Below are 20,505 nucleotides of genomic sequence, written 5' to 3' on the forward strand. Positions count from 1 at the left end.
TTTTCGTTGCTGCATGTGGGCTTTCTCTAGTTGCCGCAAGCGGGGGCTACTCTTCATTGCGGCGGCTTCGCTTGCTGTGGATCACGGGTTCTAGGTGTGCGGGCTTCAGTAGTTGTGGCATGCAGGCTCAGTAGTTGTGGCGTACGGGCTTAGTTGCTCCATGGTGTGTGGGATCTTCCCAGACCAGGGCTTGAACCCGTGTCCCCCTCATTAGCAGGCGGATTCTTAACCACTGGCCACCAGGGAAGTCCCCATGTCTTTTTCATATATCCTCAAAAATTAACAAAGTAAAGAGAGGGAAATGTAATGGCTCATCTATAACATCCACAGTTGATGTTTAAGTCCGGTCCTGTGTGTAGACTGCATGGGACACCTTGACTGTACAACATAAAATACAAATGGTACTGCCCAGTGTGGGCAGAAAGCCTTACCTTCAAGGGGACTTTCCTGGCCAAGAAGGTTCTGGTAAGGAGAGCACCGTCTGGGCCAACCTGAGGTATCTGAGCTGAGGATAGATAGTCTGGTGAAGAGAAACCCTGGGATAAGAGGTGCAGGGCCCAGGCACAGCTGGAAAGCACGGGTCCTGGTTGTTAAAGTGTTGAAATACTGTGTGTCCTTTGCCTGCTCCCCACAGGCTATCCATTTGCACACTGACACCCTAGCCCAGTGGCATTTCCATGACAACGATCTAGTCCTGTCATCCCTCACCCAAAAACCTCCAGTGGTTCTCCCACCACACTCAGAAAACAGTGAAACCCTACATGTTACATTCAAAGCCCTTCACCCTCCCCAGCTTGGTCCTGGGTGTACTTTCCAGCCCCATTCTACACTTCTCTCTGCCTCCCCTGCTTCCCACATGTGCCCTGAGCCCTCAGCCCATACCTGTTACCTGCATCAGGATGGCCCCAAACACTCACCCTCGCCTCTGCCTGGTGAAATCCTAACCTACCCTCTACTGCTCACGTGACCATTACCTTCCCTGAGAAGTCTTTCCCGACCCACTCCCCAGAAGAAGTAAATACACTTTTGTTTCTGCTCCAGCAACAGTTTGTTTGCACTTATGTGACACACTGTGGTTTGTGGTTCAGCTCTATTTTTTTAAGTCCTTTGAGGTCAGGAGCCATATTTTGGTCGTCTTTGTGTTTCCATGGCTTTCTGGCCACCACCACAATAACTACCATCACAAGTATCACCACTACTCAGCTATAAAAATAATAAATAGCATTGTGGAATGATGACTATATGCCAGACATGGTAATATTTTACAGCCCTTATTTCATTTAACCCTCAAAATAATTTTATGAGGTAAGCATTATTTTCTGCGTTTTATAGGTGAAGAAATTGAGACTTCTTGAGGTCGGCTAATAAGGGCAGAGCTAGGATTTGAACCCAAATTTGTCTTAACTCAGAAGCCTATGCTCTTATTGTTGTACTTTTTAGGGCCCTATCACATCTAAATTGGTATGCACATCTCTTAGTTCTTTTTGACAGGTTAACAAAAGCCAAAGAACTTTAAAAGTTATTTTATTTGGGGCTTCCCTGGTGGCGCAGTGGTTGGGGGTCTGCCTGCTAATGCAGGGGACGCGGGTTCGGGCCCTGGTCTGGGAGGGTCCCACGTGCCGCGGAGCGGCTGGGCCCGTGGGCCACGGCTGCTGAGCCTGCGCGTCTGGAGCCTGTGCTCCGCAACGGGAGAGTCCACAATGGTGAGAGGCCCGCGCACCGCGATGGGGAGTGGCCCCCGCTTGCCACAACTGGAGAAAGCCATAGCACAGAAACGAAGACCCAACATAGCAATCAATCAGTCAATAAAGAAATCTTAAAAAAAAAAAAAAAAAAAAAAAAAAAAAAAAAAAAAAAAAAAAAAGTTGCTTATATTAAAAAAAAAAAAAAAAAAAAAAAAAAATTAAGTAACAAAAAAAAAAAAAAAAGAAAAGCTGTGATTTCCCTTTCTTGCTTCACAGTCTTTATTAAAAAAAAAAAAAAAAAAAAAAAAAAGTTATTTTATTTGGAAATAATTTCAAACTGACAAAAATTTCAAGAATAGTTCAAAGAATACCCTTATATCCTTTAGTTTCATCTGTTGTTAGTATCTTACCTCACTGGTGTTACTGTCCCTCTCAATTTTTTAAAGCCATTTGAAAGTTCCACATACTGCTGTTCTTTTATACCCAAATACTTCAGTGTGTATTTCCTAAAAATAAGAACATTCTCTTACATAACCACAGTACAATTATCCAAGAAATTTAACATCGATGCTGCAGTTTTATCAAATCTACTATCCATACCCAGTTTTGCCACTTGACCCAGTAATGTCCTTGATAGTGGTGGTTTTCCCCTCTTGCATTGAATTCAGTTTAGGATCACACATTGCATATAGTTGTCATGGCTTTTTAGTATCTTTTCACCTTCAGCCTTTCTGTTTCTTTTATGATATTATACTTTTGAAGAATGCATAATCTCTCCCTTTTTAAAAATAACAATGTTCTCCATTTTGGGTCTGTCTGATGATTCCTCATTCAAGTTATGCCTCCACAGTCAGACTAGTACATTAGTAATGTTGTGTCCTTGGAGGATCACACAGGAGACACACAATATTCATTTGCCCTTTTTGGGTGATGTTAATTTGACCATCCAGGTATTGCCTGATTTCTCCCCTGTACAGTTTTTTGTTATTTGTTTTTTTCATTTCAAGAAATAAGTAATCTATGTGGAGTCGAGTCACTTTAAGATTATGCTAAACTACTATTCCTTATCAGAAACCCCTCCCTCCAATTTAGCTTCCTTTGACGATTTTTTCATAAACCAAGCTAGACTATGATGGTTACAAAATGATGAATTCTTAACTCTAGTGCTTCCTCTACATTTGCCAGTTGGGCTTTTTTTTTTAATTTAGGTATAATTGACATATAACGTTATAGTAGTTTCAGTTGTACAACATAATGATTTGCTGTTTCTATCACTGTGAAAAAATCACCACCACAAGTCTAGTTAACATTCCTCACCATACGTGGTTACAAAACTTTTTTTTCCTTCTGATGAGAATTTTTAAGATCTTTTCTCTTTGGAACTTTCAGATGTGCAATACAGTATTAACTGTGGTCATCCTGCTGTACATAACATCCCTGTGACTTATTTATTTTATAACTGGAAGTTTGTACCTTTTGACTCCCTTCACTCATTTCAGCTACCCCCTCACCTCTTGCCTCTGGCAACTACAGTCTGTTCTCTATATGTCAGAGCTTGGGTTCATTTTTTGTTTTTTGTCTTTTTAGATTTTGCTGTAAGCAACAGCCCTTTCTTCTTCCTTGTCCATCTGTCTGCCTGTCTGTCTCTATCTCTTCCTCTTCATCTCCCTCTTCTTTTCTCTCTCTCTCTATCTCTCCATCTCTCTATCTCTCTATCTCTCTGTCATTAGTATGTACTAGTGGATTCCTAGTCTTTTCAATTATTTATAATTTATTACAGCTTTGAATTATTTTGGTGCTCAAATTATCCCCAGTTTACCAGTGGGAACCTCTTCAAGCTGGCTCTTGTCTCCTTTTTTTTTTTTTTTTTTAATTAATTTATTTATTTATTTTAGCTGTGTTGGGTCTTCGTTTCTGTGCGAGGGCTTTCTCTAGTTGTGGCAAGTGGGGGCCACTCTTCATCGCGGTGCGTGGGCCTCTCACTGTCGCGGCCTCTCTTGTTGCGGAGCACAGGCTCCAGACGCGCAGGCTCAGCAGCTGTGGCTCACGGGCCCAGTTGCTCCGCGGCATGTGGGATCTTCCCAGACCAGGGCTCGAACCCGTGTCCCCTGCATTGGCAGGCAGGTTCTCAACCACTGCGCCACCAGGGAAGCCCTTGTCTCCTTTTTTTTTAATTAAAGTTTTTATTTTGCGATAATTGTAGATTTACATGCAGTTGCAAGAAATAATACAGATAAATTCTGTGAATGCTTTGCCCAGTTTTCCCAATGGTAGCAGCTTGTAAAATCATAATGTACTATCACAGCCAGGATAAAGACATTGATATGGCTAAGACACGGATCATTTCCATCACCACAAGGATCTGTTGCCATATATATTTATATATAGCCACACCCACTTTCCTCCCTCCCCAGCACTGTCTAATTTCCCTGGTAACCACTAATCTTTTCTCCTATACTTTAATTTCATCATTTCAAGAATATTATAAAAATGGAATCATACATGTAGCCTTTTGGGATTAGCACTTTTTTTCACTCAGCATAATTCTCTACAGACTCATCTAGGTTTAATTATATTACTTTAGTTATACAATAAGTCTTGTGTGCAGGTAGATTGGTTCCTCTCACTTTATTCCTTTTCAAGATTGTTTTAGTTCCTTTGGCTTTTCATATAGAATTAGTGTTAGTCCTTTAAACATTTGGGAGAATTCTCCAGTAAAATCATCTGGGTCTTGAGGTTTCTTTTTTGGGAGTTTTAAAATTATGAATTCAATTTCCTCAAAAGTTATAAGACTATTTAAATGACCTCTATTGTGTTGTGAGTTGGGGCAGTTTGTGATTTTCAGAGAATTGGTCCATTTCATCTAAGTTTTCAAATTTATGTGTGTAGCGTTGTTCATTGTATTACTTTATTATCCTTTTGACATCTGCAGAGTCTGAAATGGTATCCCCTTTTATTACCTGATATTGGTGATTCGTGTCCTTTCTTATTTAGCTACTCATCTGTCCTGATAGAGTTTTGTCAATTTTACAGATCTTTTTAAAGAACCAACATTCTGTTTCATTGAACGATCAAGTATAATTTAGAAAACTCAAGAGGAGAAGGAAAGTCTGTTGTATTTACCCAGATTTTTTCTTACATTGTTCTTTCTTCCTTCCTGATATTCCAAAGTCCCTTCTTTTATGTTTTCTTTCTTTTTAGAGAACTTTCATTAGCCATTGTTTTAGGGTAGTTCTGATGGCGACAAATTCTTTCAGTTTACCTTTATCTGAGAATATCTTGGTTTCCCCTTCATCTCTTGTTTTCACTAGTTATAAAATTCTTGGTTGACAATTCTTTTCCTTCAGCACTTAAAAACTCCTGTTCTACTTCCTTCTGGCCTTTATGGTTTGTGACGAAAAATATGGTGTTATTTGAATTGTTTTTTTTCCCTTATAGGGAAGGTGTCATTTCTCTCTTGCTACTTTTAAGGTTTTTTTAGTCTTTAGTTTTTAAAAGTTAGATTGTGCTGTTTCTTGGTATGGATTTCTTCAGGTTTATCTTATTTGGGGTTTTCTGAGCTTCTTGGATCTACAGGTTTATATCTCTTAAATTGGGAGATTTTCAGCTGTTATTTGTTCATGTACTTTTTTTCTTTTTTTAGTACTTCCCTCTTTCTCCTTTCCCTCTAGAACTCCAGTGACAAAAATGTTAATTCTTTTGTTCTAGCCCCACAGATCCCTGAAGGTTTGTTCTTTTTTTTTTTTTTCAGTCTATTTTATCTTTGTTTTCAGATTGGGTATTTCCTGTTGTTGTATCAAGTTTACTGATTCTTTCCTCTATTCTGCTGTTGAATCCATTCATTGTATCTTTTAGTTTAAAATTTTCTATTTTGTTCTTTTTTTATATATCTTCTTTCTTTGCTGAGACTTTATCTTTGTTGAGTCTTTTTATTTTGTCATCTGTTTCAAGCATGTTTACAGGTGCTTATGATGGCAGCTCTAAAATCTTTGTCAGTTATTTCTATCATCTCTATCATCTCAGTGGTTGTCTTTTTTCATTCTACTTTGAGATTCTTCTGATTCTTGGTATGACAGATTATTTTTGTTTGAAACCTGAAGTTTGGGGGATTATGCTAAGAGATACTGTGTCTTATTTAAGCCTTCTGTTTTAGCTGGCTTTCTATGACACTGCTCTGGCACAGGAAGAAGGGAAGGGTGTTTCATTACTACCAGGCAGTGAAATCCAGTCTCCCCATGTGGTCTTCACTGACACTTGTGGTGGTGGTGGTGGTGGTACTGGGGCAGGAGGGAGGGGAGCTGTGGCAGGAATGAAAGTGCTGGCTCCTACTTGTCTTTTGTGACACCACCTGGGTGGGCTGGGGTGGAGCGACTCATCATTGCCTGACCAGGCGGAAGCCTTGGTTCCCCACTTAGACTTTTCTGGTGTAGATGGGGTTGGAGCCCCAGTTGGTAGGTTTTTTCATTTATTTTTTATTTATTTATTTTTTTGTGGTGGTAATTGGCCAGAATAAAGCAGTGATTGCCCAAAAGTCTTTTGTCTTGCTGGGCTGCCCCTCTCCTGGGCCTTTTGCTAGAGAGCAGACCTCACTGGGACTTCTTTTGTGGCTCCTCTTAGCATGTCTGAGTCGCTGGCTTCTCCAGTACCCAGTCTGAGTGTGTGAGGTAAAGGGAAACCCAGGGAACTCACCACTGCACCACCATTCCTTGTGTCCCAAGGTCCTTAGCTGGTCTTCTCTCCACCTTTCAGAGTTGTCTTAACGTTTATTTTATGTATAATGTCCAGGATTTTTAGTAGTACATAGTAGGGGAAACAAGGAAAAGTACATGCGAAAGAGTTCCTGGACCCACTTCCAACAAGCAGTTTTCGGATGCCAGCAGTATGTGCGAGAATTCAGCTCAATTCTGATACTATCTACCCAGAGATAGAATGGAATTCCACAGGTAAAGGGCTCAGTTCCACAAGACTGCCCTCTGCTTCAGATGCCAGTCGCAAACACAGGTTGTTACCGGTGCTTCTGACCATCTGACTCTAAATCAGAAGTTCCCATGACCTCCTCTTCAGGCTCAATTAATTTGCTAGAATGGATCACAGAACTCAGGAAAAAACCGTTTACTTACTAGATTACTGGTTTATTATGAATGGATCGTAAAGGATACGGAACAACAGCCAGATGAAGAGCTACGTAGGACAGAGCATGGGGAAACAGTGTGGCGCTTCCATGCTCTCTGAGTGCCACTCTCCCCAATCTCCACGTGTTCACCAGCCCAGAAGCTCTCCTAACCCTCTCCATTTGGGTTTTTATGGAGGCTTCATTACATAGGCATGATTGATTAAATCATTGGCTGTTGGTGATTGATTTAAATTCCAGCCCCTCTCCTCTCCCTAGAGTTTGCGGAGAGGGATGGGGGTTGAGAGTAAAAGATCTAACCCTCTAATCACATGGTTGGTTCCCCTCGGCAACCAGCCTCCACCCTTGGGTGGGACCCAAAAGTCACGTTCCTTGAAGCATTTTTCAGGAACTAAGGACAAGAGACAATTATCCCATTGCTCTTAACCTAAGCTCAGGAATTCCAAGGGTTTTGGGAGCTGTGAGCCAGGAACTATGAAAGAAGACCAAATATATATGACAAATATATCTGCATTTGGTCATCTGAATGACCAAATATATATTTCTCCTATAAATCACAGTATCACAGTATGTTTACTCCTATGTTTAGCCTATTTTTTGTATTCATGTTTACTCCGTCTTCCTGGAGCTGAAAGTCCTATGTCCTTTTGATGTGTCCATCTTTTTTTTAATTTTTTTAATTTTTTTGAGCACTTCGAAAATTTTTGACATAACAAAATAGTCCAGGTTTACCTTGCATCTCCCTACTCCAACTGTGGGATTAGATATTTCTCCAGAAAGCCCTGGCTCTATTTATTGCCCGCATAGGATTTTGAAATGGGTGAGAGCCATCGGTCTGCTTTCCAACAAATCCATTAAACACATGATAATGAAAGTGGATCTCAAGCCAAATTCTACCACATGTATAAATGAACTTATTAACTTATTAACTCAATTCTTATTCTCAAGGAAGCTCAAAATAAACTATCTTGCAGGCTTTAGAAGTCTCAGCTCTGCTTTTATAGGTGTTCTGTACACTGCTTGTATGGCAGGTCGCTACAGGAAAACCCCAGTTTTCCATAGTCAGGGTACTATGGAAAATAGTACTTCCCATCAGCTTCAAGCACACGGAAACTTCCGGAGTTCATGTTGGCTCAGGACCAAGGAGGGGTTTTAACCTAGGGCATCACCCCTATCGATAGAGTACAGAACACATTGGATTATCTCAAAAATTCATGGAAGGGTAATGAGTGTCTCTAAAATATGTTGAGCTAATCTGTGTATCTTGAATGTCTTTAATTTCACTAGGGATAGCCTATTTTTTATATTCATCATTGCTAGTCAACAGGCCACTATTTTAATCAGGAATAAACAAAGCACCCATTGTTGGGTTTCCCTGGTGGCGCAGTGGTTAGGAATCCGCCTGTCAATGCCGGGGACGCGGATTCGAACCCTGGGCCGGGAAGATCCCACATGCTGCGGAGCAACTAAGCCCAAGCACCACAACTACTGAGCCCGCGCTCTAGAGCCCGCAAGCCATAACTACTGAAGCCTGCAAGCAACAACGAAGACCCAATGCAGCCAAAAATACATTAAAAATTTTTGGGCTTCCCTGGTGGCGCAGTGGTTGAGAATCTGCCTGCCAATGCAGGGGACACGGGTTCGAGCCCTGGTCTGGGAGGATCCCACATACCGCGGAGCAACTAGGCCCGTGAGCCACAATTACTGAGCCTGTGCGTCTGGAGCCTGTGCTCCGCAACAAGAGAGGCCGTGATAATGAGAGGCCCGCGCACCGCAATGAAGAGTGGCCCCCACTTTCCACAACTAGAGAAAGCCCTTGCACAGAAACGAAAGACCCAACACAGCCATAAATAAATAAATAAATAAACAAACAAACAAACAAACAAACCCAAAGTTTTAAAAAATAAAAAAAATTTAAAAAATAAAAATAAAGTCTCCCTGCAGCACGTGTGGTGCCCCGGTAGTTCTAATAACCAGCCCAGGCTGATGAGTTAACAAGATTCACTCACAGTTATTATCTCGTAAAAAAAATTAAAAAAAGAATAAGCAAAGCACCCATTGTTGATAGAGACAATGATTACAGAAGCCCTTGTAGTAGCTCCCTCTGGAGAATGGGCTTTCTGAAGGGAAAGCCAGCTGACCACCAGCGGACAATGCAACCTTAATGAGAATGCTCGCAGTACCAGGGTGAAAGCTTGACCTAACATTGATACAGAGTATCCCACTGAACGTGCTTAATACTTTAAAGTAAATTAGATAACATAGCAGCACTATGCTTCAGCATCACAGGCGCTCAACGAATTTCAGTAGAATTGAATTAAATGAATACTTAGGAAATCTGTAATTAGGAGCCCTTTTAGGTATCACTGGAGGGAAACCATTCTTAGCAAATGTCATTGAGCAATGACTACTTGCCCAGTGCCAGAGAAAACCTTGATACAGAGAAGGAGAGTGCTGTCAGACCCTATGCTCTGGGACGGCAGGAATGGGCACCCTGGTCACCAGCTCGTCTCCTGTGCTGGCACCTGGGAGGCTCACCCTTAACACTGCTTGACTGGAGGCTGAATACGGAGGGCTACTACTCCCAAGACAAAGAGTTGGTAGATGCAGGAGAAATGGAATTAGATAGCTTCCCCAGCAAGTGCTGAAGGTCTGTAAAGCAGCTCAGAGAAAGAGGAGATAAAGGGCTAAGATGGCCCTTACCTGACCTACCTGTGATAGTAGCCTCAGGTCCCTCTTCTTATTACCACTGTGTGTGTCTGTGAGTGACTGTCTCTCCTGCAATCTGTCTTTGTCAGACTGTAACTCTGTGTCTACCTGCCTGCTTTCCCTTCCTTCCCTCCTTCTTTTCTCCCTCCTTGTTTCCTGTATCCCTCTGTCTCTCTCATTTCGTCTTTCTGAATCTGTTTCTCTCTATCCCTAGTTCTCTCCATCTCAGTTTCTGTCTCTCTGTATTTATCCCGTTTCTTCATCTCTGCCTTTCTCTGTGTCTCTGTCTCACTGGCTGTCTCTGAATTGCCTTTCCGTCTCTTTCTCTGATGTTTCTGTCTCCGTCTCTCTGTGTATATCTCCATGTGTCTTTCTCTTTTTCACTTTCTTCCCTGCCCTCTCTCCGTCTTCCTGGTTACTCGGCTGTCCTCTTTCTCATTCCCACCCGTGTCGCTCCACTGAGATACATGTACTTGCATATACCGTTATCCATCTTGATTATACATATACCACTATAGCTTTATAAATACACGATACTTCCCCCCCACGGTATAGAAGCACACATTATGTTCCCATGCCATCAGAAGGTCAGACAGTTCTCCATCTCCGAGGTGTGTCTCAAGGCGCAAACATCCCCTGTGCAGAAAGTGACCTTCAGTCTCCAGCAGGTGCTCCAGAACTATGTGTGAGGGGTGGGGGGTGGGGCCTGCCCAGCTGCACAGCTGGTTGATATCAATGTGCCGCTCCGTGGGATCTCCAGGGGATGTTCCGTGGAGAGTCTGGGGTCAGGGTTTAGGATGAATTCTCTTGGAGCATCCCCGATTCTCAACCTGTGTGAGAATCCCAGCCTGTGTGGGTTCGTGCTTGCAAGGGTGGCCGTGGCCTGCCTGCCCTGGCGATGGAGGAGCACGGGTGGCATCGCCGGCTGCACAGTGGGACAGAAGTCCACGGTCCCCACAGGCGCCTCAGCTGCAACGAGACTGTTGCATACTTGGCAGAGAGTTTGTGGGTGAGATGATGAGTCTTGTAAGGGTTATTAGGTAGAGGCGAGTGAAGAGGCAGATAACCGTGACTACTTCCATCAATGCCCTCTCGTGTGGGAGGCCCCCTCCCAGGGGCCTTCCACGTGTGCTGCTTATTTACTCCTGCCAACAGCCCTACCCTGTAGATTAAACAACTGACGTGTAGAGAATTTTTTAAATTTGCCCTAAATCACATATTTAATAAGCCACTGATCTGGGACTCAATGAGCCAGCCCATATTCTTCCCGTTACACCAGTGATTTGCAAACTCTTTTTTTTTTTTCTTAACAAACAGAAGCCTTTAGTTTTGAATGGCGCCTCAGGTGGCATTTCAGCATGAAAAGAGCTGGGCGCTGTGCTGCTATCACTGAAGAGGAACAGAGGCCTGGGCCCAGCACTCTGCCTCCAGCAGCCAGCCCTGCCAGCTGCACAAGCCCTTCCACGGGGAATAGGGCAAGAGCTCAGCTCTGCCTGGGAGGAGCGATGGGAGCGTGGGTGCCTGGGTCGGTGAGAGTGAAGGTTAGCAGGGTGACTGTGGGTGATAGCACATGGTGCACACACATTGGGTTGAAAGCTAAGCAAAGTAGATGCTCACCTCCCCTGGCTGCCAGTTGCCTGCTTGAAATTGCCTCCGACAGAGCGAATTCTAAGGGAGAAGGGCAAACAATCGTAATTTTTGTATCGCGGCTTGCAAATGAAAAATATGACTGCCTGGGTTCAGAGTAGTTGGGTGAGTTTGTATCACGGTTGGTAAATGGAGGAGTGTGGCCACTGATTTCTGTGGCCTTTCTACAGTGGCATGTGACAGAGGCAGGGAGCGAGGCAGGGAGGCAGCCCACTTAGGAATCTGTCACGGGCTTGTCTTCTCTAAAGTGATGGGACCCTCAGGATATTTGTATCCAGCTCACAAGGATCCTGGCTAGCGGTCCCACACAAACAGATCACACAAGTACTACAGAAGTAGTAACGATTCAGTTCAGCTTTCATAATTGTCAAGCCCAAATAAACTTACAGGTGTCCTGATCTAACCAAAAATAACAAAGAACCAAATAAAACAAGCAACAACTCCCATGCCCCTCAGCGGTTCGCCTGCATGTTCTGAACTCAGCAGCCTGCCGCGCTGGTGTTCATAGCGTCACCCCATCTCTGCGTATGTCCACATAGACCCAGCACCAGGCTTGTCTGCTTTGCATTTTTAGTGCAGAATCTCATGTCTTCCCTGAAGTCATTTTATTTCGAGGTACAAATGAAGTGTCCCCCCCGTGTGCCCTCCTCTCCAGCGCTCAGAGTGTGTGAGTTCCACGCAGGTTCACATACTCCACTTCCATCTAGGACATCAGAGCCCCAGTCGGGTGGTGTTCCAAGTCCGGGAGTGGTTTGGAGCCGGTGGTATGGGTGGCGTCCGGGTTTCCTGCTGCCGCTACCAGAGTGACAAGAGTTAGCAGGGAAACAGCAGCAGAGGGCAGAATACTGAGATGATGATCGAGGGGCAGCGGTGCCGGGAGGGATGGCCGCATCGGCCACTCTTCAGCCAGTGTCCTTGAGGAGCCGTTGCTCTCTACGCTCACTCCCAGTCACGTTCCCCTTTATTATGGCGGAGCGCAGCCCCAGCCAAACCCTCCACTTAATTGCTTAGCATCGCTTTAATTTTGCTTACTGCTCTAGTTTTTCAATTGTTCCTTCAAATTTCCAAAGTGGTAATATTCAAAGCAGCACTCAAACTTTGCCAGTTAGTTGGTAAATATCCTTAGTATACACTACAGTCTGTGTGTGTAGATAATACATGTTTCATATTGAAATTATTCGGTATAAAATGAGAGTTAAAAAAAATTATAAAGTCTTGTTGACTTCTCATATTAAATTCCTGAAAATAAATATCAAGATAGAGTCTACAGAACTCTATAGTTTAAGAAGATTGTCTTAAAAATACACATTTGAAAACTCCTACCCTCTACCTTATTACATTCAGGTCAGGCCTTGCAGAAGTTATTCATGGAGGGTTTTGGGGAAGGGTGAATAAAAGGTTATGTAGATGTGATTAACTTGGTATTAATGCAAAAAAAAAAACCCCTCTAATCTAGGAGTCTTGACTACTTTAAAATGAGCTAATAGCCATTGGGGTGAATTTATGTAGCAAATTGCTGTCTGCTGTATTCAAATTATTCCCTGAGCTCTGACTCATTCAGAAAGCACCAAATATCATGGAGACACACAATTATCATGCTTAATTAATGTTTGCAACCAAAAAGAGTAAGGTTGGAATCTTTAATATCATTGTGGATATTGAAGAACTGAAATTGACTGATTATTATCTTGAGATTAATATATTTTCCCCAAGCCATACCCTGGGGTCAAAAGACAGAGTATTAAAACTATTTGAAAAATTCACTGCAATAATTGCTTTAGGGGCTAATTTTTTTTAATGTCTTGCTTCCTTACGCCTGTACTACTGATTGTTATAGGCTGCACACTTCACCCATTAAGTGGTAATTCAGAGTGACAACTACATTGAAATGAAGCAAGTTAGTTAATCACCGTGAAACTGTTCCTGAACTACCCGGTCCGAGTACTCCCTAATCACAGGAGGCTTCTGACGTAGAAGGGAGATTTTCCTGTACGAAGCCGTATATATTTTTATGGGACATAGAGAACAGCGGAGGGCTGAAGTTTGGCTGGAATTGTCACCAGAACCATTCAGAATTTTTCTCAGAACAGTAACCAGGGCACCGGTTGTGCAGAGCCCTGGGGGATGCACTGCAGGGGTGTGGGGAAAGCTGCTGTCTGATCCAGCCCTGCAGCCTTGAAATACTGAGACGCGGGGAGTCAGTCTGGTTCGGGCTTTGGTGCTGGTGGTCTGACTTAGTTTTCATCAAAGCAGGACTTTGGGCGAAAAGGAGCTCGATCAATAACACGTGCCCAGTCTTCTTTGCCCATTTTCATTGGCCCACCGGTCAGCCTGCGGAAGCTGCTTTAGTCTTTGTTTTCTTTATGGTCAGGCAGGCTACACCCCTGAGTAGCCATGGGCTCTGTCCCCACTTCCAGGGGAGGCTGAGTTGGGACTAGTGACCTCCTCTGGGCTCGTGAGCGAGTGTGCCTTTTGGAAGAGACACAGCAGCCAGATGGGGGGCTTGGGTGCCCCTCTCTGACCTGCTACAGCCACTGCCTGGCTTGCGGGCTCACTGATACTCTGTGTATCGTCTGTGGCAAAGTTCTTACCCCTGCGAGATCCCCGTGCTTCTAGTGGGGGATCTGTGCACCAGTGAAAGTGCTTTCAGGGCCACACCGCTTCGATCACTCGGGCATTGGGAAGTAGATGTTTCAATGGCACAGATTTTGCCTTTACAGCTGTTTTCAGCCACGTTTCCAGAAAACTGCCATAGTTATGTTTCTCCTTATCTTTCTTTCTCATTAATGTAGGGCTAAAGATGAAACTAAAGTGTTCCATTTGTCAGACTGGCTCTAGGAGGAAGGAAAACCCCTCAAATTCCAAATCTCCCTCACATTCCCTTCTGCGAGAAAGCCATTCAGTGGCTCCAGGGAAAAGATGACGAGCTAGTTTCCCGGGTGTCTGTAAACTTACAACTTGATGCTTGAAGTCGTGACATTGAGATAGCGTATATGAAGATGCCTGTAAGACTCTAGCATTCACTCGTATTGCATAGATAGTTCAGCAAATATTTAGTTTGTGCTGGCACTGCCAGGTAAGCACTTGGGATATAAATAGGACCTTAGGAAACTCAGCATCATAGGGGAAGAGACAAGTAAACATATAATTCACCATACATCACAGCAGAAGCAAAAATAGGAAAGAGAAGGCAGAAAGGACGGAGTGGTCAGCCCTGCTCCCTCAGTCAGGCAGGACTTCACAGGAGGAGGAAGGGTGAATAGGAGCTCGTTAGGGGATGAGGCGGGGTTGGGGACAGGCGTGGGGGGCAGGGGCACAGCCCGTAGGAAGAGTAGTCAGTTTCTGTAAGGTAGCAGGCTTCTCGGAAAAAGTGGAGTGAGTAATGTTTGTTTTCCTTTGGGGATTGGTGCCCTCCCTTGTCGGCTGCAAGGCATGGTCCTACATTATTCATGTGTGGCTAATGCAGAATCATTCACCTACTGATGGCCAAAGCAAGGAAGATGGGAAGGGCACAACCTCCTTGGGGGAGGGAAATGACCCACGCTTGAGAACGCTTAGGGGAAAGGGCTTTTATTTACCATGCACCGCCCCTTCCATTAGAGAGGTCTCTGGTTATAGCATGTTTCTCAACCCCTGTTCCATGAAATGTCACCATAGAAATGGGCAGCTCAGGTCACGAGGGAACACTGAAGCAGAGACAGACAAAATTCATGACATTGACAGCCAATGAGAAGTTGCTCAGAGCAGAGGCTGGATGTGTGTCTAAGGGTCCTTCTTGCTCCAAAGAAGTCTTCCTAATATTCATGACCAATTTAAGAAACATCTCTTATAATCTGCATTCTAGGCCAGTGGGGAAGGATAAGGCAGCACAGGACTATTCAGCAGAGGAAAGAAAAGAAAGCAACCTGGGGATGGTTTGTTTGTGTCCATGTGGCTACACCAGGGTGTCAGATAGACAGTAAGTAAAGGATAAAAGTTCAATTAACACACCATTGTAAAGCAATTATACTCCAATAAAGATGTTAAAAAAAAAAGTTCAATTAAAAGTTAGAAATTTTATTAAGTATTTGTATTTAAAGCATACACTGTAGAACGAACTAAATCTACTCCAATAAATACGTTAAAAAAAAAAGTTCAATTAAAAGTTAGAAATTTTATTAAGTATTTGTATTTAAAGCATACACTGTAGAACGAACTGAATCTACTCCAACAAATGAGTAAATAAATAAACAAAACCAACTTGGAAGTTGATTTTAAAATTAATTATTCACATCTCCTCATGCCCAGCCTTTTCCTTGTCATTTCCCAAGCACCCAGGCCATGGAACCTTCACTTCATATTTGACATGCCATCTTCCTTTTCTCTTTTCCCTCTCCTTTCTGCCTACCCCTGGTTCTGTTACCCTAAGCCACAAGGACCTTCTTACTTCTAGTATTTCTTCTAATATTCAGTTGATTTTTTCCATAGCTTCCTGAATGGAACACATGCTAAAAAATAGAAAGTCTTTACCCAGCATATTATAATTTCTGTGCTTGTGGTTTAACACGCTCAAATATACTGTTATATCACTAGTTAGCTCCAGAATTCTAAGACTTAACTAATTCAAACATATGGTGCTCAAAGAAGATTTTGAGGCAGATGTCTTGGTGTTAGGGCCAGATCCACTGCTTGTGTGATTGTGTGATTGTGTCTGAGCTGCAGTTTGTATCATCTATAAAATGGGAATAATAAATATCTATTTTAAAAGGTGGTGTTTTAGATTAGAGGAGAATATTATATGAAAGTTGGATGGTTATTAATTATTTGGTTTGAAATGGCATACTCCCATTTGACATATCTTTTTTGAATTGAAATATAATTGACGTTCAACGTTATACTAGTTTCAGGTGTACAACATAACGATTCAATATTTTTAATATTGGGAAAAGACCGCAATAAGTCTAGCTTGCATCCTTCACCATACATAGTTACAAAATTTTTTTTCTTGTGATGAGCACTTTTTTTAAAAATTTATTTATTTATTTTTGGCTGTGTTGGGTCTTCGTTTCTGTGCGAGGGCTTTCTCTAGCTGCGGCGAGCGGGGGCCACTCTTCATCGCGGTGCGCGGGCCTCTCACTATCGCGGCCTCTCTTGTTGCGGAGCACAGGCTCCAGACGCGCAGGCTCAGTAGTTGTGGCTCACGGGCTTAGTTGCTCCGCGGCATGTGGGATCTTCCCAGACCAGGGCTCGAACCCGTGTCCCCTGCATTGGCAGGCAGATTCTCAACCACTGCGCCACCAGGGAAGCCCTGATGAGCACTTTTAAGATCTACTCTCCTACCAACTTTCAAATGTGCAGTATGGTATTAACTATAGGCACCATGCTGTACATTGTCTCCCCATGACTTACCTATTTTATAACTGGAAGTTTGAACTTTTTGACTACCTTCACCCATTTTGTGCCCCTTCCCCTGCCCCTCCCTGCAACCACCAATTTGTTCTCTATATCTATGAGCTTTTTTTTTCTTTTTTAGAGTCCACATATAAATGAGATCATACAGTATTTGTTTATCTGTCTTTCTCTGTCTGACTTATTTCGCTTAGCATAATGCTCTCAAGTCTCATTCATATTGTTGCAAATATCAGAATTTCCTTCTTTCTCATAGCTGAATAATATTCACAAGTATATATCACATTTTCTTTATCCATTTATCTATTGATGAATATGAGGTTGTTTCCATATCTTGGCTATTGTAAATAATGCTGCAATGAATATGGGGGTGCATATGTCTTTCCTAGTTAGTGTTTTCATTTTCTTTGGATAAATACTCAGAAGTAGAATTGCTGGATCATATGGTAGTTCTATTTTTAATTTTTTGAGGAACCACCATACTGTTCTCCACGGTGGTTGAACCAATTTACATTCCCACCGACAGTGCGCATGGGTTCCCTTTTCTCCACGTCCTCACCAACCCTTGTTGTTTCTTATCTTTTTGATAATAGCCATTCTAGCAGGCATTGTGGCTTTGATATGCATTTCCCTGATGATTAGTGATGTTGAGCACCTTTTCATGTACCTATTGGCCATCTGTATATCTTCTTTGGAAAAATGTCTAATCAGATCCTCTGCCCAATTTTTAATCTGATTGTTTGAGGGTTTTGCTATTGGATTGTATGAGTTCTTCATATATTTTGGGTATTAACCCTTTATTAGATATATGATTTGCAGATATTTTCTCCTGTTCAGTAGGTTGCTTTTTCATTTTGTTGATGGTTTCCTTTGCTGTGGAGAAGCTTTTCAGTTTGATATAGTCCCACTTGTTTATTTTTACATTGGTTGCCTTTACTTTTGGTGTCAGAATCCAAAAACTTATCTCCAAGACTAATGTCCAGGAACTTATTACCACCTATGTTTTCTTCTAGGAGTTTTATGGTTTCAGGTCTTACCCTCAGTCTTTAATCCACTTGGATTTTTTTTTTTAATCTTTGTGTATGGTGTAAGACAGGGGTCCAGTTTCATTCTTTTGCATCTGGTTTTCTCAACACCATTTATTGAAGAGACTGTCCTTTCCCCATTCTTTATTCTTGGTTCTTTTTTTGTAAATTAATTGACCATATATGTATGGGTTTATTTCTGGGCTCTCTATTCTGTTCCATTGATCTACATGTCTGTGACACATCTTTGATATATATTTTTATTACTCAGATGTTAATTTTATTTTTAGGATTATATAAGCATGCAATCCATTTTAAAGCAATAATTAATGTTTTCAAATTATATTTCTGCCGTGTCAGAAAAAATGATTTGATTTGTGACAGTTCCTTAAAGCTTAAGGTTTGATGATTTCAAGGGAGATGCTTAAAACATATTTTGTTACCACCTTTAAAACTTATCTCAAGCTTCACTCAATCTGTGGTTGATCTAGTCCATACTAGTGGTGTCAGATAATACCTGCTCATGGATGAGTCAGCCTTAGTATATCCAGCTTGAATCTGTTCTGTTCTCTGAGGTCTCCACCTTGTCCAGCTGGCCTGGATCACTGTAATGACCTTGACAGGTCTTCCCACACCCATGCTTACAGTTACTCTTCCATTCTCTGAATTGCAGCTAGAGCAACTTTTCTTTTTTTTTTTTTTAATTTATTTTCTTGAAGTATAGTTGATTTATAGTGTTGTGTTAATTTCTGCTGTACAGCAAAGTGAGTCAATTTTATATATATATATATATATATATATATATATATACACCTTCTTTTTCGTTTTCTTTTCCATTCTGGTTTATCACAGGATATTGAATATAGTTCCCTCTGCTATACAGTAGGAGCTTGCTGTTTATCCCTTCTATATATTGTAGTTAGAGCAACTTTTCTTGACATACACCAATACTTTATCCCTTTTTGAGAGATGCCATTTATTCTTAGCCTCTAAGCAGTAAGAATCCTAATATTAAACAAAAAACCTCCCAGATGCTTCCTTAATACCCAGTCAGTAGTTACTGTCTCAACTCTTTGCTTCTGCTTGCCTGCCTTTTTTCCCTCTTTAAGAGCTGGAAGGCCTGGCATGACACCTGGCTCTGTACTCAAACCCATATTTGCCATATTTATGTTCCTTTCGTCTTTTCTTTTCAAGACACCTGCTCTTGGTGTCTATCCCCAGTTGTGCCCGATTTTCTCTCAGGTCTGCTTTCTTTAGATGAGTGAATGATTGTACCAGTGCTTTTAATGCTAGGCTCCTTATATCCTTTTTGAAAATGCAGTATGATAAATGAACTTAAGAACTCAATATAGTGATTGTGGTAAGCATATGAACAAAAATACAGATGTTGGTTATGAAACACAAATAGATTTAGCTATAGCTAGGTCAAACTGAGGCACTGAAAATATTTTGTCTTTATATTCTTCCTTTTCTGTTAATGTATGGGAAAAGAAAAGTAGATTTCCTGCTTTTTCAATTTGCAAGTGATTTTTCAATTTGAAGTGAAATAGTATAAAAAGGAACATTCTGCAGCTTTAGAATTTGGCTTGTCATTAAAAATAATAGGAGAGTCATCACTCTAATCTCTAGCCAATTAAGGGTTTGAGTGACTTATAAATTTATGATTTTTAAAATGTAAAGCCTCATAAAGAACACATTTTTCAAGAATGTCACAGTCATCATATTTAGGTTTCTTATAGTTTAACTTCTGGTATCCTGGTGGTATCCTGGTTTGGGTTTTACCTTGTTACTAAGTATTGACCAAAGGGACAAGAAAATAACCTAGTAATTGAGTCTAGCCTGGTGGGTGACCTCTTTCTAAAACTGTAAAAATAGGTCATCCCCCAATACATTTTCTCAAATACTGTAAGGGTCACTCTCCTAGTGTATTATTGATATATTTTGTCTGAGCTTTGATGAAATGAAACTCTTTAGATCATATCGTAGGTATGTGATAAGTATGTAAACTATATTTGGAAAGTTTTTAATATTGAAAAGAAGACAAAACATTTAAACCAAAATTGCACAATATTAGGGCACGGGGAATGTGGAAAGTGGATTGTAAACACATTGTCGTAAGTGCTTGACTTGGCATTCCTGAGTCAGCCATCCCCCGTTCACCTACATCGGTCAGTGAGATCTCCTGGGTTCCATTTTTCACATTCTCTAATTTGCTTTTTTAAAATCTGGCAGTGCTTTTCAATTTTTCTATCAGTTCCTGCATGTATTCCAGAAGAAGTAGGAAGATGCATTAGCCCAGCCAGCATTGACCTGAAGAAAAACTACTAGAAATTACTTTGACACTTAGAACTGGCAGCCTAAGAATTAGAATTTGAAATTTGCTGGTCAAACATTCCTTGGGCTACGTCTTCCTAAAATTGCCATCCAAGTTGATAGTTATCCGGTTGCTAGAAGGATAGTATTATGCAGCCTTTTTGATGAGTTTGAGAAGTTCTGCAAGTGGTTCACGGGATAGTTGATGACGGAGCAGCCACGTTGGCCTCTCCTTATTGGTTAAACACAAAACCAATCAGTGTGAGCCTGAACCCCTTGGCCATGTAAACAGACCAGCAGAATTGAGGTGCAGGATAGTCAAAGCTGAACTTGCAGGCCAGATTTTTTTTTTTTTAATTAATTAATTTATTTATTTTTCTCTGTGTTGGGTCTTCGTTTCTGTGCGAGGGCTTTCTCTAGTTGTGGCGAGCGGGGGTCACTCTTCATCGCGGTGCGCGGGCCTTTCACTATCGCGGCCCTTCCCGTTGCGGAGCACAGGCTCCAGATGCGCAGGCTCAGTAATTGTGGCTCACGGGCCCAGCTGCTCCGTGGCATGTGGGATCTTCCCAGACCAGGGCTCGAACCCGTGTCCCCTGCATTGGCAGGC

General features: G+C 42.0%; 1 protein-coding gene across 3 annotated transcripts in view; it reads left to right on the forward strand.

The window, feature by feature from the left end:
* The window catches only part of SLC22A15 (solute carrier family 22 member 15), a 98,348-nt gene that overhangs the window by 13,771 nt on the left and 64,072 nt on the right, over positions 1 to 20,505 (forward strand). The gene's annotated exons all lie outside the window — the stretch shown is intronic.

The sequence above is a fragment of the Balaenoptera acutorostrata genome, chromosome 1 (assembly GCF_949987535.1).
Source record: "Balaenoptera acutorostrata chromosome 1, mBalAcu1.1, whole genome shotgun sequence".
Taxonomy (NCBI): domain Eukaryota; kingdom Metazoa; phylum Chordata; class Mammalia; order Artiodactyla; family Balaenopteridae; genus Balaenoptera; species Balaenoptera acutorostrata.